Source organism: Balaenoptera borealis (genome assembly GCF_965194805.1).
Source record: "Balaenoptera borealis genome assembly, chromosome: 4".
In the NCBI taxonomy this organism is placed as follows: Eukaryota; Metazoa; Chordata; class Mammalia; order Artiodactyla; family Balaenopteridae; genus Balaenoptera; species Balaenoptera borealis.
Window position 1 is genome coordinate 76,885,778 of NC_138861.1, and position 23,871 is coordinate 76,909,648.

Genomic DNA, 23,871 nt, shown 5'->3' on the forward strand with positions numbered 1-23,871 from the left:
GTTTTTCTCTTTCTGACTTACTTCACTCTGTATGACAGACTCTAAGTCCATCCACCTCACTACAAATATCTCAATTTCGTTTCTTTTTATGGCTGAGTAATATTCCATTGTATATATGTACCACATCTTCTTTATCCATTCATCCGATGATGGACACTTAGGTTGCTTCCATGTCCTGGCTATTGTAAATAGAGCTGCAATGAACATTTTGGTACATGACTTTTTTTGAATTATGGTTTTCTCAGGGTATATGCCCAGTAGTGGGATGGCTGGGTCGTATGGTAGTTCTATTATTAGTTTTTTAAGGAATAGGGGATATCTTTAAAAGTCTTATCTGTATCTTTAAAAGTCTTAGCTAGCGTCAGCCGTAAACTTGCTCCTTCTTTTCCTTTGTCTACAAATGTTTGCCAGTGTTCGGTTACGAGAGAGGCTGCCTATGGAAAACCTTTGAAAGATTTGGCAAGACATTGGAGCGGTCAGGATTGCTTGATTTGTCCGATACAGATCTCACACTTCTGATATAAATGCACACTTCTTTACATATATAAAAATTAAAAGATGTCTGGGACTCTGAGGTCCATCCCGGCAGCAGCCAGCTCCTGCCTCTTTAGGAAGTGGTCCCAGCACGATGATGTCCCAGTCTGGTGAGGACATGGAGGGGCAGTGACCCTGTGTTTATTTCCTTGTTGATTTCCCTTCCCTGGCTCCAAGCTCATTTTCCCATTGCCTGCAGGAAAACAACATCCAGGGGTGCGGTAGGCCTGACTTGGCAGCCCTAAAGGTGAACAAAAGGATCCCGGCTTTGGCGAGAGCGAAAGGAAGTTGGAGGGAGCCCCGGCCCCATCCAAACCAGAGCAGACTTGTCGTCGATGCTCCTGAGTGGCTGCCCTGTGGGGGCCGCTCTCCCTGGAAGCTCCCCAGAGGCTGCTCTCAGGTTTATGCATCAGCTCTGTGCACAGCCTGCAGCAGGGCCACAGGACCAGCTGATTAACTCCAGGGCAGAGTGGTTCTCGTGCATGTCTGGAAGACGGGGCACAGGAAAGAGAAGGGAAATTTTCCTGGGCTACTGCTGAGTCAGAAAAACGCAGCTCCCAAATGGACTTTACCTGGAGGCCTCACGCGGCTGGAAACTGATCCGCAATGCGGCAAAGGTAAGAGGCCTGCCTCCTCCCGAGGGTGGTATCTCAGGCAACTGGGGAGAAGTTTGCCCCTGACTACCGCAGCCCAGCCTCCACCCAGCCCACTACACACACACACACACACACACACACACACACCCCAGCTTGTTGAGAAGAACCTAGGAATATCTAGTTCTGTCTTTTTCAAAGCACTCTAGAAAGGCCTCAGGACATTTGCTCTCTTTATGTTCGATTTTTTTCTGCATTCTTCATGGACACCTCTTCCTTTACTTTCAAAAATAAAAACTACTTTTTTATTTCATTTTTTACTGGCCAAAACAGGTCAGTAAAAGCGTAAGCAATCCCACTAATGGTGACTGGGTTTATATAACATTATTCTTCATCAGTATTGAAAACACATTCACAGGTTTTGTCCCATTTCTACCGGAGAAATGGGCATTGCCGCTGCAATTTTACCCTCGGAGACACTTAGGTCCAGAGAAATCGTGCTTTGCCCAGCAGCACGTAGGAAGGTGAGTGACAGACCACTCACCTCGTCTCCACTCCTGCCTCTTTTCAGTAGAATGGTGACTCTACTTTCTAAACCAAATACCAGACTACACTCTCTGCCACATATTCTGGCAAACGATCTGATGAGAGGATGGAATTTTAGCAACTGGAACTCTCCTAGATAATCCAGATGTGGAGAGTCACAGTACCCAGGACTACGCCACACCATGTTACGTATCCCTGTTTACTTCCATCCCTGGGCATGGATGCCAGTTCAACAAATGTCGCTAAGTGATGGCCCCAGTGCCCAGCTCTGGGTCACATGTCAGGGCGTGGTGCAGACCGTATGCCCAGGAGGTGCTGAAGGAGTACAGAGCGGGGCCTGAGAGGGGAGGTAGTGTGTGAGAAGGCTCTCCACAGGAGGGGAGCTTCACACTTGGGCTTAGCATGAAGTACGGACTTGTACTGAAGGAGAGCTTTTCGGATCAGCACGGCCCCCCCAGGTAGGGAGGGAGTGGGCATTTACAGCAAGACTGTGACAGCAGGGCAGGGGTTGCAGAGCACGGACCGGGGAATTAGACCACCTGGACATGAATCCTGGTTCCACCACCTACTAGCTCTATGTCCTGGGGTAACTCAGCTAACCCCTCTGACCTCAGTTTTTTGATATGTAAAATGGGAATAATGGCGGTACCTACCTCAAGGAGTTGTCTTCAGGTTTAAATGAGATAATGCATGTAAAATCTTTGCTGGCACGTAAGTGCTCAGTACATACTAACTACTTAAATACCATGTGCCTGACTCCGTGGGAGATGCCGGGGATGCAGATGAAGGGAGCCCTACTCTCAATTTGATCACAGAATTGTGAGTTAGTTGTGTGCCACTAACTCTATGCAGTGTGGTAAGGGCTGTGGGACGGCAGAGGAGGGATCTGCTCAGTCGGTGAGATTTTGGATGGTTGTTCTGGGCGGCCTGTTGGAGGAGGTGGGAAGAATTTTCACAGCAGAGGCCCTGTGTGTAGGAAGGTGACATAGAACAGAGCTACACAGACTTGATTTTGAATACCAGCTTCATCTCCACCACATGCCTAGCATAACCATGCCAGTCTGCTCAGGCTGCCATAACAAAGTACCACAGCCTGCATGGCTTAAACAGCAGAAACGTATTTTGTCATAGTTCTGGAGCCTAGAAGTCCAACATCAGGGTTAGGCCACTCTCCTTGGCTTGCAGACAGCCGCCTTTTTGCTGTGTCCTTGCATGGTCGTTCCTCTGTGCACCTGTACCCTCGGTGTCCCTCTGCATGTCCAAATTTTTTTTTTTCTTCTAAGGACACCAATCAGTTGGATTAGGGTCCACCCTAAGGACCTCTTTTTAACTTAATCACCTCTTTCAGGGCCCTATCTCCAAATCCAGCCACATTCTGAGATACAGGGCTTCAGCGTATGCATCTGGGGGAATACAATTCAACCCATAACAATGAGCCTGTTACTAAGCCTTTCCAAGCTTGATTTCCTCATCTGTAAGATGGGGACAATACTTTAAAAGGAGAACCATTGTGATGATTATAAAAAGAACACATGAGCCACCTATCCCAGTTTCTGACCCTTAGAAGGCGCCCAATAGGCAGTGGTGTTTATTATCAGCACTTTAGGCCAAGCCTCAAATGAACATGGGATCCCCTGCACAAAGCACATTCCAGATAGACACTAAAGAACTGGGCCTTAGTTATCCCACAGACTTCCCCAGAGGACAGACAGGCCCTCAATGTTTCTACTTCCTTGGTTCTGGCAGGGAGCCCATCATCAGATAAGTCAAGTGGCCGGCGTGATCAGCCCTATAGATACTGTGTTCTCTCTCTCTAGTCATTCAGGAATCTGTCCATTCTTTACTAAATGAGTGGGGTGAGAATGCCCATCTCCTTCACCTCAGCAGAGAACCGACATGTAGTAGACACACCCTGATTCTACTCTCGGGGCAGCCACTCCAAGCTTTGTCCTCCCAAAGCAGCCTCTGGGTACCTGTGTCCTGGCAAGTCTGAAAAACATTATAATTCCAACCTAAGGTATCCATTACATGTAGATGTAGCCATAGGTATAGATATAGGTATAGATTATTTTGAAAAATCTCAAACTTACAGAAAAGTTGCACGTATACTACAAAGAATTTTATACTATATTTTTCCTGAACCCTTTGAGAATAAGCTGCCAAAATGATGCCTCATCTTCCCCAAATACTTTAGTGTGCATTTCCCATAAACAAGGACATTCTCCTACACAACCACAGAATCAGGAACTTAACGTTGATACATTACTATTATCTAATCCTCAGACCCCAGTAAGTTTTCATTGTCATTGGATCCTCAGATCAGTTCAAGTTTTTGTCAGGTGTCCCAATAATAGCCTTGATAGCAAAAAGAGTACTTTCGAATCAAGCACTGCATTTAGTTGTCACATCTCCTTAGTCTGCTCCAATATGCAACCTTTCCTCGGTATTTCTTTCACTTTCATGACCTTGACACTTTTAAAAACTACAGGCTAGTTATTCTGTAGAATGTTCCTCCCTTGGGGTTTGTCTGAATTTCCTCACGTTTAGATTCAAGTTCTACAACTTTGGCAAGAATATCACAGAAGTGATGTTGTGTTCTTCCCATTGCATCCTATCAGGCGGCAGATGATTTTAAATTTCACTGAGATCACTTGATTAAAGTGGTGTCTGCTAGGGTACTCCACTGGAAAGTTACTCTTCTTCCTTTTTTTAAATTAATAAGTGTTCTTAGAAAAGGACCTTGAAATTATGTAAATATCTCATTCCCAAGCTGTCAGTGTGCCCTTTTGACATGTTCCCATCATCATTTGAACACTTCTTTACTTCCTGTTACAATAACATGTTCCAGCTTTTTTTTTTTTTTTTTTTTTTTAATTTATTTATTTAGTTAGTTTTGGCTGTGTTGGGTCTTCGTTTCTGTGCGAGGGCTTTCTCTAGTCGTGGCAAGCGGGGGCCATTCTTCATCGCGGTGCGCGGGCCTCTCACTATTGCGGCCTCTCTCGTTGCGGAGCACAGGCTCCAGACGCGCAGGCTCAGTAGTTGTGGCTCACGGGCCTAGTTGCTCCGCGGCATGTGGGATCTTCCCAGACCAGGGCTCGAACCCGTGTCCCCTGCACTGGCAGGCAGATTCTCAACCACTGCGCCACCAGGGAAGCCCTGTTCCAGCTTTAAAATTAGCTATTTCTCCAAGGAGCTCTGGTTCCATTATGTGTGGGATTATTTAGAATGCCAATTCTGACTGCCCGGTGTGCTCACTGCTAATTTAGGTATTGCTGTTCCCTGAGTCTTTCAGTGGACAGAGCTAGTGTGTGTATATATACATCTATATTATTTCTGTAGATGATCCCTATATACTGGAAACCATAAATTCACTCTGGTACTTCCAATTCCAATCCAGCACCACAGGGCTCATCCTGGCTTTCTCCCTTTCCATATTGTAAGTTCCTTCTCTAACACTTATGGGGCCTGATTTCCATTATCCTTAATACACTTGCTTATTTGATCAGTCCCCTGAATGTAACCAGCTGCTATCATGACCCCTGCCCCCTTCCCCACACACGTGCCCTCCTCATCCCGCTTGGATTCTGACGCTGCCCATCCAGGCTCCGGCCCTTGTGTGGGTGAGCCCTTCTCTGTGGCTGATCTCCTTACCCTGTCTGGGCCACCATATCTCCTCCACCCCCACACAAGGGTGACTGCCTTACTCAGCCCACATAATAGTTTTTTTTTTTTTTTAAACATCTTTATTGGAGTATAATTGCTTTACAATGGTGTGTTAGTTTCTGCTTTATAACAAAGTGAATCAGTTATACATATACATATGTTCCCATATCTCTTCCCTCTTGTGTCTCCCTCCCTCTCACCCTCCCTATCCCACCCCTCTAGGTGGTCACAAAGCACCAAGCTGATCTCCCTGTGCTATGCGGCTGCTTCCCACTAGCTATCTACTCTGTATGACAGACTCTAACTCCATCCACCTCATTACAAATACCTCCATTTCATTTCTTTTTATGGCTGAGTAATATTCCATTGTATATATGTGCCACATCTTCTTTGTCCATTCATCCGATGATGGACACTTAGGTTGCTTCCATGTCCTGGCTATTGTAAATAGAGCTGCAATGAACATTTTGGTACATGACTCTTTTTGAATTATGGTTTTCTCAGGGTATATGCCCAGTAGTGGGATTGCTGGGTCCTATGGTAGTTCTATTTTTAGTTTTTTAAGGAAACTCCATACTGTTCTCCATAGTGGCTGTATCAATTTACACTCCCACCAACAGTGCAAGAGGGTTCCCTTTTCTCCACACCCTCTCCAGCATTTATTGTTTCTAGATTTTTTGATGATGGCCATTCTGACCGGTGTGAGATGATACCTCATTGTAGTTTTGATTTGCATTTCTCTAATGATTAATGATGTTGAGCATTCTTTCATGTGTCTGTTGGCCATCTGTATATCTTCTTTGGAGAAATGTCTATTTAGGTCTTCTGCCCATTTTTGGATTGGGCTGTTTGTTTTTTTGTTATTGAGCTGCATGAGCTGCTTGTAAATCTTGGAGATTAATCCTTTGTCAGTTGCTTCATTTGCAAATATTTTCTCCCATACTGAAGGTTGTCTTTAGGTCTTGTTTATGGTTTCCTTTGCTGTGCAAAAGCTTTTAAGTTTCATTAGGTCCCATTTGTTTATTTTTGTTTTTATTTCCATTTCTCTAGGAGCTGGGTCAAAAAGGATCTTGCTGTGATTTATGTCATGGAGTGTTCTGCCTATGTTTTCCTCTAAGAGTTTGATAGTGTCTGGCCTTACATTTACGTCTTTAATCCATTTTGAGTTTACTTTTATGTATGGTGTCAGGGAGTGTTCTAATTTCATTCTTTTACAAGTAGCTGTCCAGTTTTCCCAGCACCACTTATTGAAGAGGCTGTCTTTTCTCCACTGTATATGCTTGCCTCCTTTATCAAAGATAAGGTGACCATATGTGCGTGGGTTTATCTCTGGGCTTTCTATCCTGTTCCATTGATCTATATTTCTGTTTTTGTGCCAGTACCAAACTATCTTGATTACTGTAGCTATCTAATATAGTCTGAAGTCAGGGAGCCTGATTCCTCCAGCTCCATTTTTCGTTCTAAAGATTGTTTTGGCTATTCAGGGACTTTTGTGTTTCCATACAAATTGTGAAATTTTTTGTTCTAGTTCTGTGAAAAATGCCAGTGGTAGTTTGATAGGGATTGCATTGAATCTGTAGATTGCTTTGGGTAGTAGAGTCATTTTCACAATGTTGATTCTTCTAATCCAAGAACATGGTATATCTCGCCATCTATTTGTATCATCTTTAATTTCTTTCATCAGTGTCCTATAATTTTCTGCATACAGGTCTTTTGTCTCCTTAGGTAGGTTTATTCCTAGGTATTTTATTCTTTTTGTTGCAATGGTAAACGGGAGTGTTTTCTTAATTTCACTTTCAGATTTTTCATCATTGGTGTATAGGAATGCAAGAGATTTCTGTGCATTAATTTTGTATCCTGCTACTTTACCAAATTCATTGATTAGCTCTAGGAGTTTTCTGGTAGCATCTTTAGGATTCTCTATGAATAGTATCATGTCATCTGCAAACAGTGACAGCTTTACTTCTTCTTTTCCGATTTGGATTCCTTTTATTTCTTTTTCTTCTCTGATTGCTGTGGCTAACACTTCCAAAACTATGTTGAATAATAGTGGTGAGAGTGGGCAACCTTGTCTTGTTCCTGATCTTAGTGGAAATGGTTTCAGTTTTTCACCATTGAGGACAATGTTGGCTGTGGGTTTGTCATAGATGGCCTTTATTATGTTGCGGAAAGTTCCCTCTATGCCTACTTTCTGCAGGGCTTTTATCATAAATGGGTGTTGAATTTTGTCGAAAGCTTTCTCTGCATCTATTGAGATGATCATATGGTTTTTCTCCTTCAATTTGTTACTATGATGTATCACGTTGACTGATTTGTATATATTGAAGAATCCTTGCATTCCTGGAATAAACCCCACTTGATCATGATGTATGATCCTTTTAATGTGCTGTTGGATTCTGTTTGCTAGTATTTTGTTGAGGATTTTTGCATCTATGTTCATCAGTGATATTGGCCTGTAGTTTTCTTTCTTTGTGACATCTTTGTCTGGTTTTGGTATCAGGGTGATGGTGGCCTCGTAGAATGAGTTTGGGAGTGTTCCTCCCTCTGCAATATTTTGGAAGAGTTTGAGAAGGATAGGTGTTAGCTCTTCTCTAAATGTTTGATAGAATTCGCCTGTGAAGCCATCTGGTCCTGGGCTTTTGTTTGTTGGAAGATTTTTAATCACAGTTTCAATTTCAGTGCTTGTGATTGGTCTGTTCATATTTTCTATTTCTTCCTGGTTCAGTCTCGGCAGGTTGTGCATTTCTAAGAATCTGTCCATTTCTTCCAGGTTGTCCATTTTATTGGCATAGAGTTGCTTGTAGTAATCTCTCATGATCATTTGTATATCTGCAGTGTCAGTGGTTACTTCTCCTTTTTCATTTCTAATTCTATTGATTTGAGTCTTCTCCCTTTTTCTATTGATGAGTCTGGCTAATGGTTTATCAATTGTGTTTATCTTCTCAAAGAACCAGCTTTTAGTTTCATTGATTTTTGCTATTGTTTCCTTCATTTCTTTTTCATTTATTTCTGATCTGATCTTTATGATTTCTTTCCTTCTGCTAGCTTTGGGGGTTTTTTTGTTCTTCTTTCTCCAATTGCTTTAGGTGCAAGGTTAGGTTGTTTATTCGAGATGTTTCCTGTTTCTTGAGGTAGGATTGTATTGCTATAAACTTCCCTCTTAGCACTGCTTTCGCTGCATCCCATAGTTTTTGGGTCATCGTGTCTCCATTGTCATTTGTTTCTAGGTATTTTTTGATTTCCCCTTTGATTTCTTCAGTGATCACTTCGTTATTAAGTAGTGTATTGTGTAGCCTCCAGGTGTTTGTATTTTTTACAGATCTTTTCCTGTAATTGATATCTAGTCTCATAGCATTGTGGTCGGAAAAGATACTTGATACGATTTCAATTTTCTTAAATTTACCAAGGCTTGATTTGTGACCCAAGATATGCTCTATCCTGGAGAATGTTCCATGAGCACTTGAGAAAAATGTGTATTCTGTTGTTTTTGGGTGGAATGTCCTATAAATATCAATTAAGTCCATCTTGTTTAATGTATCATTTAAAGCTTGTGTTTCCTTATTTATTTTCATTTTGGATGATCTGTCCATTGGTGAAAGTGGGATGTTAAAGTCCCCTACTATGACTGTGTTACTGTTGATTTCCCCTCTTATGGCTGTTAGTATTTGCCTTATGTATTGAGGTGCTCCTATGTTGGGTGCATAAATATTAACAATTGTTATACCTTCCTCTTGGATCGATCCCTTGATCATTATATAGTGTCCTTCTTTGTCTCTTGTAATAGTCTTTATTTTAAAGTCTATTTTGTCTGATATGAGAATTGCTACTCCAGCTTTCTTTTGATTTCCATTTGCATGGACTATCTTTTTCCATCCCCTCACTTTCAGTCTGTATGTGTCCCTAGGTCTGAAGTGTGTCTCTTGTAGACAGCATATATATGGGTCTTGTTTTTGTATCCATTCAGCCAGCCTGTGTCTTTTGGTGGGAGCATTTAATCCATTTACATTTAAGGTAATTATTGATATGTATGTTCCTATTCCCATTTTCTTAAATGTTTTGGGTTTGTTATTGTAGGTGTTTTCCTTCTCTTGTGTTTCCTGCCTACAGAAGTTCCTTTAGCATTTGTTGTAAAGCTGGTTTGGTGGTGCTGAACTCTCTCAGCTTTTGCTTGTCTGTAAAGGTTTTAATGTCTCCATCAAATCTGAATGAGATCCTTGCTGGGTAGAGTAATCTTGGCTGTAGGTTTTTCTCCTTCATCACTTTAAGTATATCCTGCCACTCCCTTCTGGCTTGCAGAGTTTCTGCTGAAAGATCAGCTGTTAACCTTATGGGGATTCCCTTGTGTGTTATTTGTTGTTTTTCCCTTGCTGCTTTTAATATGTTTTCTTTATATTTAATTTTTGATAGTTTGATTAATATGTGTCTTAGCGTGTTTCTCCTTGGATTTATCCTGTATGGGACTCTCTGTGCTTCCAGGACTTGATTAACTATTTCCTTTCCCATATTAGGGAAGTTTTCAACTATAATCTCTTCAAATATTTTCTCAGTCCCTTTCTTTTTCTCTTCTTCTTCTGGGACCCCTATAATTCGAATGTTGGTGTGTTTAATGTTGTCCCAGAGGTCTCTGAGACTGTCCTCAGTTCTTTTCATTCTTTTTTCTTTATTCTGCTCTGCAGTAGTTATTTCCACCATTTTATCTTCCAGGTCACTTATCCATTCTTCTGCCTCAGTTATTCTGCTATTGATCCCATCTAGGGTATTTCTAATTTCATTTATTGTGTTTTTCATCGTTGCTTGGTTCCTCTTTAGTTCTTCTACGTCCTTGTTAAATGTTTCTTGCATTTTGTCTATTCTATTTCCAAGATTTTGGATCATCCTTACTATCTTATTCTGAATTCTTTTTCAGGTAGACTACCTATTTCCTCTTCATTTGTAAGGTCTGGTGTATTTTGACCCTGCTCCTTCATCTGCTGTGTGTTTTTCTGTCTTCTCATTTTGCTTATCTTACTGTGTTTGGGGTCTCCTTTTCACAGGCTGCAGGTTCGTAGTTCCCGTTGTTTCTGGTATCTGTCCCCAGTGGCTAAGGTTGGTTCAGTGGGTTGTGTAGGCTTCCTGGTGGAGGGAACTAGTGCCTGAGTTCTGGTGGATGAGGCTGGATCTTGTCTTTCTGGTGGGCATGTCCACGTCTGGTGGTGTGTTTTGGGGTGTCTGTGGCCTTATTATGATTTTAGGCAGCCTCTGTGCTAATGGATGGGGCTGTGTTCCTGTCTTGCTAGTTGTTTGGCATAGGGTGTCCAGCACTGTAGCTTGCTGGTCATTGAGTGAAGCTGGGTCTTGATGTTGAGATGGAGATCTCTGAAAGATTTTCACCATTTGGTATTACGTGGAGCTGGGAGGTCTCTTATGGACCAGTGTCCTGAAGTTGGCTCTCCCACCTCAGAGGCACAGCCCTGATGCCTGGCTGGAGCACCAAGAGCCTTTCATCCACATGGCTCAGAGTAAAAGGGAGAAAAAATAGAAAGAAAGAAAGAAAGAGGATAAAATAAAATGAAATAAAATAAAGCTATTATAAAGCAAAGCTATACAGACAAAATCTCACCCAGAAGCATACACATATACACTCACAAAAAAAGGAAAAGGGGAAAAATTAATATATCCTACTCCCAAAGTCCACCTCCTGAATTTGGGATGATTCGTTGTCTATTCAGGTATTCAGCAGATGCAGGCACATCAAGTTGTTTGTGGAGCTTTAATCCGCTGCTTCTGAGGCTGCTGGGAGAGATTTCCCTTTCTCTTCTTTGTTCATACAGCTCCCAGGGTTCAGCTTTGGATTTGGACCCGCCTCTGCATGTAGGTCGCCTGAGGGCGTCTGTTTTTCCCTCACACAGGACGGGGTTAAAGTAGCAGCTGATTCGGGGGCTCTGGCTCACTCAGGCCAGGGGGAGGTAAGGGTACGGAGGCAGGGCGAGCCTGCGGGGTCAGAGGCCGGCATGACGTTGCACCAGCCCGAGGCGCGCCGTGCGTTCTCCCGGGGAAGTTGTCCCTGGATCACGGGAGCCTGGCCGTGGTGGGCTGCACCGGCTCCCAGGAGGGGCAGTGTGGACAGTGACCTGTGCTCGCACACAGGCTTCTTGGTGGCGGCAGCAGCAGCCTTAGCGTCTCATGCCTGTCTCTGCGGTCCGCGCTGATAGCCGCGGCTCGCGCCCGTCTCTGGAGCTCGTTTAGGCGGCGCTCTGAATCCCCTCTCCTCGCGCACCAGGAAACAAAGAGGCAAGAAAAAGTCTCTTGCCTCTTCGGCAGCTGCAGACTTTTTCCCGGACTCCCTCCCGGCTAGCTGTGGCGCACTTACCGCTTCAGGCTGTGTTCACGCCGCCAACCCCAGTCCTCTCCCTGCATCCAACCGAAGCCCGAGCCTCAGCTCCCAGCCCCGCCTGCCCCGGCGGGTGAGCAGACAAGCCTCTCAGCCTGGTGAGTGCTGCTCGGCGCCAAGCCTCTGTGCGGGGATCTCTCCACTTTGCCTTCCGCACCCCTGTGGCTGCACTCTCCTCCGTGGCTCTGAAGCTTCCCCCCTCTGCCACCCTCAGGCTCCACCCATGAAGGGGCTTCCTATTGTGTGGAAACCTTTCCTCCTTCACAGCTCCCTCCCACTGGTGCAGGTGCCGTCCCTATTCTTTTGTCTCTGTTATTTCTTTTTTCTTTTGCCCTACCCAAGTAGATGGGGAGTTTCTTGCCTTTTGGGAGGTCTGACGTCTTCTGCTAGCATTCAATGGGTGTTCTGTAGGAGCAGTTCCACGTGTAGATGTATTTCTAATGTATCTGTGGGAAGGAAGGTGATCTCTGCGTCTTACTCTTCCGCCATCTTGCCCTATCTCTCCACATAATAGCTTTAAGGAATGAATTATTTAGGAAGAGAAGGGAAGGTAAAGAAGATATTCATTCACTTTTAACATTTTTGAAAAACTCAAAAAAAGTCATTCTGTGACCCATGGTCAGCATTTGTATATGTGTTGTCACTGTCTTTGCTTTGTGGGGAGCAGTCTCTTCCGTACGAATTGGGCATATGTCCCCAGTACCAGGACTGAAGGCATGAGGTTCACACTACTGATTCTATTCCATTCAACACTGTTCCAGTCTATATGGACATGGGCTGCTCACTGTCTACTCAGGGTACCAACAATATTTCCAGGTTGAAAACTACTATTTGGGCAATCACTGCTCCTTTTTCTATTCTGAGTCCTAGTCTGGGCTCTGCCTTATTTATTTATTTAAAACTAGATAGTAAGCACTTATGCGAAACGAGGTACTTGGCTAGGTTGGAACATAAAGATTTAAAGCCTTGGTCTCAGCCCTCGGGGAACTCTCAGTCCACCGTGAGATGCAGACAAGAGTCAGACAGTTATAAATCTGTGCAGCAAAGTGCAATGTGAGCTGTCTGAACAGCCTGCACCTATCCTAGAGGGCACCTAACCTAGATGGGGTGGGCAGAGAGAAGATGCCCGAGGGGAACCCTGAATGGGCAGGGATTAACAAGGTAAGGCAGGGCAGGAGAGGAAGCATAGGGAAAAGTGTGTGGAAGGGCCAGAGGCAAGGGGAGGGGCTGAAAAGGCAGGTGCAGGTTGGTGGATGTGTGTCACACTTGCCAGGTTAACATGGTTGGATTTTTTTTTTACCATCTTTATTGGAGTAAAATTGCTTTACATTGTTGTGTTAGTTCCTGCTGTATAACAAAGTGAATCAGCTATATGTATACATATATCCCCATATCCCCTCCCTCTTGCGTCTCCCTCCCACCCTCCCTATCCAACCCCTCTAGGTGGACACAAACCACTGAGCTGATCTCCCTGTGCTATGCGGCTGTTTCCCACTAGCTATCTATTTTACATCTGGAAGTGTATATATGTCAGTGCCACTCTCTAACTTCTTCCCAGCTTACCCTTCCCCCTCCCCATGTCCTCAAGTCCATTCTCTACATCTGCGTCTTTATTACCATGGTTGGATTTTAGACTTTAGGACATGAAGCTCTGGAGCCCAACTTTCTCGGTTCAAATCCTGACTCTGCCACTTACTAGCTGTGTGATCTTAGGCAAGTGACTGTTTTGTGCCTCAGTTTCTTTCACTGTAAAACTGGAGATTATAATCGTACTTACATCATGGGATTGACATAATGATTAAATTAGTGATTTTACATAGTGCACAGAAAAATACATAGCATATAAAAAACATATAACAGAGAGGGCAGACAGCAGAAGCAAGAAGAACTACAATCCTGCAGCCTGTGGAAAGAAAACCCCATTCACAGAAAGACAGACAAAATGAAAAGGCAGAGGACTATGTACCAGATGAAAGAACAAGATAAAACCCCAGAAAAGCAGTTAAATGAAGTGGAAATAGGCAACCGTCCAGCAAAAGACTTCAGAATAATGATAGTGAAGATGATCCAGGACCTCGGAAAAAGAATGGAGCACAAATCAGAAGATGCAAGAAATGTTTAACAAAGACCTAGAAGAATTAAAGAACAAACAAACAGAGATGAACAACACAATAACTGAAATGAAAAATACACTAGAATGAATCAATAACAGAATAACTGAGGCAGAAGAACAGATAAGTGACCTGGAAGACACAATGGTGGAATTCACTGCCACAGAACAGAATAAAGAAAAAAGAATGGAAAGAAATGAAGACAGCCTGAGACCTCTGGGACAATATTAAATGCAACAACATTCACATTATGGGGGTCCCAGAAGGAGAAGAGAGAGAGAAAGGACCCGAGAACATATTTGAAGAGATTATAGTCGAAAACTTCCCTAACGTGGGAAAGGAAATAACCACCCAAGTCCAGGAAGCACAGAGAGTCCCAGGCAGGATAAACTCAAGGAGAAACATGCCAAGACACACAGTAATCAAATTGACAAAATTAAAGACAAAGAAAAATCATTGAAAACAACAAGGGAAAAACAACAAATAACATATAAAGGAACTCCTATAAGTTTAGCTGATTTCTCAGCAGAAACTCTACAAGCCAGAAGGGAGTGGCATGATATATTTAAAGTGATGAAAGAGAACAACCTAAAACTAAGATTCTACCCGGCAAGGATCTCATTCAGATTTGACAGAGAAATTAAAACCTTTACAGACAAGCCAAAGCTAAGAGAATTCAGCACCACCAAACCAGCTCTAAACAAATGCTAAAGGAACTTCTCTAAGTGGGAAACACAAGAGAAGAAAAGGACCTACAAAAACAACCCAAAACAATTCAGAAAACAGTAATAGGAACATACATATCTTTAATTACCTTAAATGTGAATGGATTAAATACTCCAACCAAAAGACACAGGCTCGCTGAATGGATACAAAAACAAGACCCATATATATGCTGTCTACAAGAGACCCACTTTAGACCTAGGGACACATACAGACTGAAAGTGAGGGGATGGAAAAAGATATTCCATGCAAATGGAAATCAAAAGAAAGCTGGAGTAGCAATACTCATATCAGATAAAATAGACTTTAAAATAAAGAATGTTACAAGAGACAAGGAAGAACACTACATGATGATCAAGGGATCAATCCAAGAAGAAGATATAACAATTATAAATACATATGCACCCAACATAGGAGCACCTCCATACATAAGGCAAATGCTAAGAGCTATAAAAGAGGAAATTGACAGTAACACAATAATAGTGGGGCACTGTAACACCTCACTTACACCAATGGATAGATCATGCAGACAGAAAATTAATAAGGAAACAGAAGCTTTAAATGACACAATAGACCAGAGAGATTTCACTGATATTTATAAGACATTTCATCCAAAAACAGCAGATTACACTTTCTTCACAAGTGCACACAGAACATTCTCCAGGATAGATCACATCTTGGGTCACAAATCAAACCTTGGTAAATTTAAGAAAATTGAAATCATATCAAGCATGTTTTCTGACCACAATGCTATGAGATTAGAAACAAATTACAGGGAAAAAAAGCCATTAGAAACACAAACACATAGAGGCCAAACAATACATTACTAAATAACCAAGAGATCACTGAAGAAATCAAGGAGGAAATCAAAAAATACCTACAGGCAAATGACAATGAAAACGCAACAATCCAAAACCTATGGGATGCAGCAAAAGCAGTTCTAAGAGGGAAGTTTATAGCTATACAAGCCTACCTCAAGAAACAAGAAAAATCTCAAACAATCTAACCTTTCACCTAAAGGAACTAAGAAAGAAGAACAAACAAACCCAAAGTTAGTAGAAGGAAAGAAATCATAAAGATCAGAGCAGAAATAAATGAAATAGAAACAAAGAAAACAATAGCAAAGTCAATAAAACTAATAGCGGTTCTTTGAGAAGATTAAAAAAATTGACAAATTTTAGTCAGACTCATCAAGAAAAAGAGGGAGAGGACTCAAATCAATAATATTAGAAATGAAAAAGGAGAAGTTACAATGGACACCGCAGAAATACAAAGCATCATAAGAGACTACTACAAGCAACTCTATGCCAATAAAATAGACAACCTGGAAGAAATGGACAAATTCTTAGAAAGGTATAACCTTCCAAGACTGAACCAGGAAGAAATAGAAAATATGAACAGACAAATCATAAGTAATGAAATTGAAACTGTGATTAAAAATCTTCCAACAAACAAAAATCCAGGACCAGATGGCTTCACAGGTGAATTCTATCAAACCTTTAGAGAAGAGCTAACACCCATCTTTCTCAAACTCTTCCAAAAAATTGCAGAGGAAGGAACACTCCCAAACTCATTTTGTGAGGCCACCATCACCCTGACACCAAAACCAGACAAAGGTACTACAAAAAAAGAAAATTACAGACCAATATCACTGATGAATATAGATGCAAAAATCCTCAACAAAATACTAGCAAACAGAATCCAGCAACACATTAAAATGATCATACACCATGATCAAGTGGGATTTATCCCAGGAATGCAAGGATTCTTCAGTATATGCAAATCAATCAATGTGATACACCATATTAACAAATTGCAGAATACAAACCATTTGATCATCTCAATAGATGCAGAAAAGGCTTTTGACAAAATTCAACACCCATTTATGATAAAACCTCTCCAGAAAGTGGGCATAGAGAGAACCTACCTCAACATAATAAAGTCCATATACGACAAACCCACAAGAAACATCATTCTCAATGGTGAAAAACTGAAAGCATTTCCTCTAAGATCAGGAATAAGACAAGGCTGTCCACTCTTGCCACTATTATTCAACATAGTTTTGGAAGTGTTAGCCACAGCAATCAGAGAAGAAAAAGAAATAAAAGGAAAACAAATTGGAAAAGAAGAAGTAAAACTGTCACTGTTTGCAGATGACATGATACTATACATAGAGAATCCTAAAGATGCCACCAGAAAACTACTAGAGCTAATCAATGAATTTGGTAAAGTTGCAGGATACAAAATTAATGCACAGAAATCTCTTGCATTCCTATACAACAAAAGATCAGGAAGAGAAATTAAGTAAACAATCCCATTCACCATTGCAACAAAAAGAATAAAATACCTAGGAATAAACCTACCTAGGAGGTAAAAGACCTGTATTCAGAAAACTATAAGACCGTGATGAAAGAAATCAAAGACGGCACAGACAGATGGAGAGATACACCATGTTCTTGGATTGGAAGAATCAATATTGTGAAAATGACTATACTACCCAAAGCAATCTACAGATTCAATGCAATCTCTATCAAATTACCAATGGCATTTTTTTGCAGAGCTAGAACAAAAGAATCTTTAAATTTGTATGGAAACACAAAAGACCCCAAATAGCCAAAGGAATCTTGAAGGAAAAAAATGGAACTGGCGGAATCAGACTCCCTGAGTTCAGACTATATTACAAAGCTACACTAATCAAGACAATATGGTACTGGCACAAACAGAAATATAGATCAATGGAACAGGTTAGAAAGCTCTGAGATAAACCCATGCACCTATGGTCAACTAATCTATGACAAATGAGGCAAGGATATACAATGGAGAAAAGACAGCCTTTTCAATAAGTAGTGCTGGGAAAACTGGACAGCTACATGTAAAAGAATGAAATTAAAACACTCCCTAACACCATACACAAAAATAAACTCAAAATGGATTAGAGACCTAAATGTAAGACCAGACACTATAAAACTCTTAGAGGAAAACATAGGAAGAACACTCTTTGACATAAATCACAGCAGGAACTTTTTTCACCCACCTCCTAGAGTAATGGAAATAAAAACAAAAATAAACAAATGAGACCTAATGAAACTTAGAAGCTTTTGCACAGCAAAGGAAACTATAAATAAGATGAAAAGACAACCCTCAGAATGGGAGAAAATATTTGCAAATGAATCAATGGACGAAGGGTTAATCTCCAAATATATAAACAGCTCATGCAGTTCAATATTAAAAAAACAAACAACCCAGTCAAAAAATGGGCAGAAGACCTAAATAGACATTTCTCCAAAGAAGACATACATATGGCCAAGAGACACATGAAAAGCTGCCCAACATCATTAATTATTAGAGAAATGCAAATCAAAACTACAATGAGGTATCACCTCACACCAGTTAGAATGGGCATCATCAGAAAATCTAGAAACAATAAATGCTGGAGAGGGTGTGGAGAAAAGGGAACCCTCTTGCACTGTTGGTGGGAATGTAAATTGATACAGCCACTATGGAGAACAGTATGGAGGTTCCTTAAAAAACTAAAAATAGAATTACCATATGACCCAGCAATCCCGCTACTGGGCATATACCCTGAGAAAACCATAATTCAAAAAAACAGATGCACCCCAATGTTCATTGCAGCAGTATTTACAATAGCCAGGTCATGGAAGCAACCTAAATGCCCATTGACAGAGGAATGGATGAAGAAGATGTGGTACATTTATACAATGGAATATTGCTCAGCCATAAAAAGGAACGAAATCGCATCATTTGTAGAGATGTGCATGGACCTAGAGACTGTCATACAGAGTGAATAAGTCAGAGAAAAACAAATACCATATATTAACGCATATATGTGGAATCTAGAAAAATGGTACAGATGAACCGGTTTGCAAGGCAGAAATAGAGACACAGACATAGGGAACAAAAGTATGGACACCAAGGGGGGAAAGCAGAGGCGGGGGCTGGTGGTGGTAGTGGTAGGATGAATTGGGAGATTGGGATTGACATATATACACTAATATGCATAAAATAGATAACTAATAAGAATCTGCTGTATAAAAAAAAAGCGTATAATAAATATTAGCTGCTATTATTATTTCCCAATAGGTGGATCAAAAACAGATTAGGTCACTGGCAAAGCAGAGGCAGCAAACATACCACTAATTAAAAGAAAGAGAAATTTAAAAGAATAGATTTGGGCATTTCAAAAGAAACTCTGAAATTGTTATTTTGAGAAAAATCAGAACTTTATTGCCCTACTGTAAGCTCATTTTATGGCTTACTGTTGTTTTACTTTTCATATATTTGGAGGAATGGGAGGCCATCACAATCTTTTCATTGTTTTGGCCTCTAAAGGTCCTAGCGTTACAGAGGAGACAGACTATGGAGACCTCGTCTCTTCTATTGGTTTATTCACCAAGACCTGTTAGGACTGGCTGTTATACACACCCATTAAGGTCCAGGCCGATAGCCATGTCACATTGTTCTGACAAACCCAGCACCAACCAAGGCCACCCCGAAGCTGAAGGGGGACCATCTTGAAATTCAATTATTGTTAAAATAGTTCTACACCCTGAATGTGTGTTGGGGGTGGAAGGGTGGAGAATGAAGAGATTCTTGAAACTGTCCTGAAAGTCTGTTTGAAAAGGAGTTGGCAGCATTTCAGCAGTGGCCTTCTAGCCTTCTGATGATGGAGCTGTGAGGCCGTCCTCATTTCCCTACAATTCACATCCGCTGAGATCCGGTGGAACCAAAAGTGGAAGCTCAGAAATGTCAGTAGTGCATCATACTTTAAAACTTCTAAGCATCAAAAGACACAATCAACAGAGTGACAAGGCAACCCATGGCATGGGAAAAATATTTGCAAACCATATACTTGATAAGGAGTTAATATGAAGACTATATAAAGAACTTCTACAACTCAACAATAAAAACAACCCAATTTTTAAAAGGGCAAAACAGACGTTTCTCCGAAGAAGATATACAAATTGCAAATAAGCACATGAAAAGATGCTCAGTGTCACTAATTATTAGGAGATGCAAATCAAAACCACAAGGAAAAGGAAATACCACCTCACAACTATTAGAATGTCTGCTATCAAAAAAAAAAAATTCCGCAAAATAACAAGTGTCAGCGAGGATGAGGAAAAATTGGAACCCTTGTGCACTGTTGGTAGGAATGCACAATGGGGCAACCACTGTGGAAAATGGGAAATTGGTATGGTGATTCCTCAAAAACTTAAAATAGTACTACAGTATGAACCAGCACTTCCATTTCTGGGTATATACCCAGAATAATTGAAAACAGGAACCCAAACAGATATGTGTATACCCTTGTTCATAGAAGCATTATTCACAATTGCCAAGGGATGGAAGAAACCCAGATGTCCATGGACAGATGAATGAATAAACAAAGTGGGGTATAAACATACAATGGAATACTATTCAAACTTAAAAAGGAAGGGAATTCTGACACATACCACAGATGGATGAACGCTGAGGACATTATATATTAAGTGAAATAAACCAATCACAATGGGACAAATACTGTATGATTCCACTCATATGAGGTACATAGAGTAGTCAAATTCATAGAGACAGAAAGTGGAATAGTGGTTGCCAAGGGGGAGGAGGGAATGGGAAGTTTTTGTTTAATTGGTACAGAGTTTCAGGTTGGGGAGAGAAAAAGAGACCTAGAGATGGATGGTGCTGATTGTTGCCCAATAATGTGAGTGTACTAAATGCCCCTGAGCCGTATGTACCCTTAGAAATGGTGAAAATGGTCAATTTTATATTATGTATATTTTACCACAATTTAAAAGAATAATTAAGAAATGCCAGTAAAGCCTGGCTTTTTTTCCTTAACAAAGGGATTCTGGAAAAAATGGTTAGGCGAACTTGTAGAAGGAAAAAAATCCTATAATTTATAGAGAATTTTCCACATCTCAGAGTTTCCTAAAAATGTTAGAGACCTAAATTTCAATACTGGACTTTTATTTTAAAGCTTTTCTCTGAGAAGGTAAATACATAAGAAAATAAGTCTTGGTCAGAACTTGGGCATGCTCTCAAAAACGAGGTATTGTCTGCTAGATCACAAAGAACCTACAACTCTACCAATGATATAAGGAGATTGTCTCCTAAAACAAATAAGATCAACATCATATTGAAGATACAGAAATGAAAGAGGCACTGCAAGGTGTGTTTGGTTATTCAATTGTGTGTGTGTGTGTGTGCACACTCGCACACGCTCCTAAAACATTTTAAGCTTATAGTTCTTGACTGGAGGCAGGGGAGCCAGGTATGTGAAAGGAGTTTGAGAAACATCTACACTGATGGTCCCTTCTGCCCTGAAAGGCAGAGAAACAGACCCAGCATGAGGCTGACTCTGAATTCGAGGTCACAGCCTGTGTCGGGAGAAGCATCTACCTAACCCCTGGTTCTGGGACAGGAAGAAAAGAGGAACTGACACAAGAAGGGGCTCTTCCTCCCTCGTTCCTGAATATCTGACCAGGAGGCCAGCTCTGACCCCGGAGGAGCCCTGCCTTTCAAAGTCTCCTCCACCTCTAAGCTCACCGGTTCACTTTATCCCCTCAGGGACTTTAATTTCCTCATATGTAAAATTAGAACAATAATGAAATACTAGAGGGCAATGGTGCTTCATTAGCCATAAAATAGATGCGGGTTTTTATTTATTTGTGTTCTACTTCATTCCACAGAGAAACTGGTGGCTACAGCTGGCACATACAAAGTAGAACAGTGGCTCATGCTAACATGGCCCGTTTCTGGCCAGCAGAGAGTTTTTAATTTTTTATACTTGCCACCAACATCTAAAAATCAGGAGATTTCATATAAAATCCAAATTTCAAATTCTGTTAAAATGTAGTAAAAACCTAGCCACACTGGTCCCATTTTCATGCCTTGATTCACTCACCTAGCAGATGTGGATTGGGTGACAGTTCTGTGCCAGGCACTGTTCTGGGTGCTAGGGATATAGCAGTGGTAAGAGAGAGTAAACAGATAAATCAGATAATTGCAGAAAATGATAAATGCTATGAATAAGCACGGTTAGGGGCTAGAGATTGACAATGGGGGACGGGGACAATGCTATTTGAGTAGAATGGCCAGGAAGGACCTCTCTCTGTTTGCCACAGTCCACTCCATGCCCTATTACCCCACTTACTTCAGTCATTTACTGCTACCTGCCTGGCAATTAGAGGCATCTGAGGCTAAGAACTCTGCAATACAATGACGGGAAATATAATCAAGAATTTAAATTAGGAACAGGGGAAATGTAAATAAGATTAGGATAACAAGAGCAGAGGAAATAAGAATCAAGTGTGCATGCCACAAGAGCCTTCATCATTGGTAGAGCTGGGCATCAGATTTAAACCTGAACTTCCTGGCAACTAGAGCAAAAGGGAGATATGTTCAACGACATCATCCTCATTTTCAGAAAGGAAGAAAGAAAGCCATTCCTTTATAGGTACAAAGCTTTCCTCACCTAAACTTGGAGTAGAAATTGACCACATCAGACTTTAGAAAGGGAACTGTGAGTGATATAGTGATCAATATCCTCACCAACACATGCACAGAAGTATGGTATTTCCCACTGATCAGTCATGCATTCAAAACCCTTTTGTCGAGACACTAACATAAGCACTGGCCATGCAAAAATGCCTGTTGTTTTCCCTTTTTTCCCTGGTGTCCATATATAAGAGATGAGGGCATCTCTTATGAGAACATTGTTATATGAAAGGTCAAGATAATGCCATGCAGACCTCTTGCTCCTGCTGATTTCAATTCACAGAGTATCAGAAGAATGGACAGAGTGCCTGTCACTCAAACTCCCTTCCTTCCATAAATCTATCTTCTTTCAGCTGGCTGGACAGAAGGAAAGTAAAGAGTAGAATTAACAGTTCTTTGTGACATTCCTCAGTGACAGCCACTCCTATTACTAAAAGACAATTTCTGTGGTCCTTGAACCTTTTGACTTAAGTAAGTAAATCTCTTTCTTTTTATGGACTAGCCCAGCGGGGAAATGCTAATGTTACACATTCTGACTGCTTAGTACTGAGACCAGCCCACGTGAGGAAAGGAAGTTCCTACATCTATTCATTCACGCCCTGCACAAGAAGCCTCTGCCACACTCCTAGGCTGGTGACCAAACACTGGGAAATCTAGCCTGTCTTCTAGAATGTTCCTAGGCAGTTCTTTCATCGCTTCAGTGTCCAAAGCTTCCTAAGGGTTCCCTTGCCAAAGGAGCCCAAAGGATTCTTGCTTTGTGTTAGCTCCATTGTGTATGCCCCAAGTGCAGAGCATACCTATGTTTTTAAATGTGTCAACCCCCCCGCGAGAAAACACACAGGCAGAAATATAGTTAAACCAAGTTTTCTGCCCTTATTTTTTGGCCCGGGGGCTGCCTGGCTGAGTCCTTGTCGCCGGGATTGTCTCCTGGCTCACTGGCGATTTTGTGGGCTCACTCTCCTGCAGTTGGCAAGAATCGAGGCATTGTCTGAGGGCCAGGGCCAGGCATTACTTCTCCCTCACTCTTTTGAAAGCTGAGAAGAGCCTTTTGACTGGGTTGGTTATAATCCTTACCCAGACTTCCTCCACTCCATTACCATACCTCTCTGTTACTCTGACTAAATATCCCCTTTGAGCCAACCTCACAGAACTGGTTCTCTGGGTTTGCAACAATGACCTTCCAGAAACACCCTGAGCTCAGTCTGGCTCGAGCCTCACAGTCTCTGCTTGGCCATCTGGCAAAGAGGCCCTTCTGGTGCCAAAGTAACTGACCCCACATGAGATGTTATCCAAGTCACTTGACATGGAATCCTGCTCCGTCCTGGAAGGGGATAGCCCAAGAGTTCCCAAGGATTTGCTCCAAGAGTCCCAGCTAGTGCTGTGTTTCTGACAAACTTCATTGTGTAAATTTCTTTCCATGGACCATAAACAAATATTTAGGCTTACATCTACACACATGCATAAATACCTCAATATAGACTACATTGTTTTTTTTTAATTTAATTTTTATTTTACATTGGGGTATAGTTGATTTACAATGTTGTGTTAATTTCAGGTGTACAGCAAAGTGGTTCAGTTATACATATATGTATATCCATTCTTTTTCAGATTCTTTTCTCTTATAGGTTATTACAGAATATTGATAGAGTTCCCTGTGCTATACAGTAGGTCCTTGTTGATTATCTATTTTATATATAGTAGTGTGTATTTGTTAATCCCAACCTCCTAATTTATCCCTGCCCCTACCACACATCCCCTTTGGTAACCATAAGTTTGTTTTCTATGTCTGTGAGTCTGATTCTGTTTTATAAAT

General features: G+C 41.4%; 1 protein-coding gene across 1 annotated transcript in view; it reads left to right on the forward strand.

The window, feature by feature from the left end:
- Positions 1-351: 351 nt before the first annotated feature.
- The window catches only part of LNX1 (ligand of numb-protein X 1), a 220,182-nt gene continuing 196,662 nt past the window's right edge, over positions 352-23,871 (forward strand). Inside the window, exon 1 of the mRNA XM_082390558.1 lies at positions 352-1,151. The gene's annotated coding sequence lies outside the window, so the exon portion shown is untranslated. The remainder of the gene's footprint in view (positions 1,152-23,871) is intronic.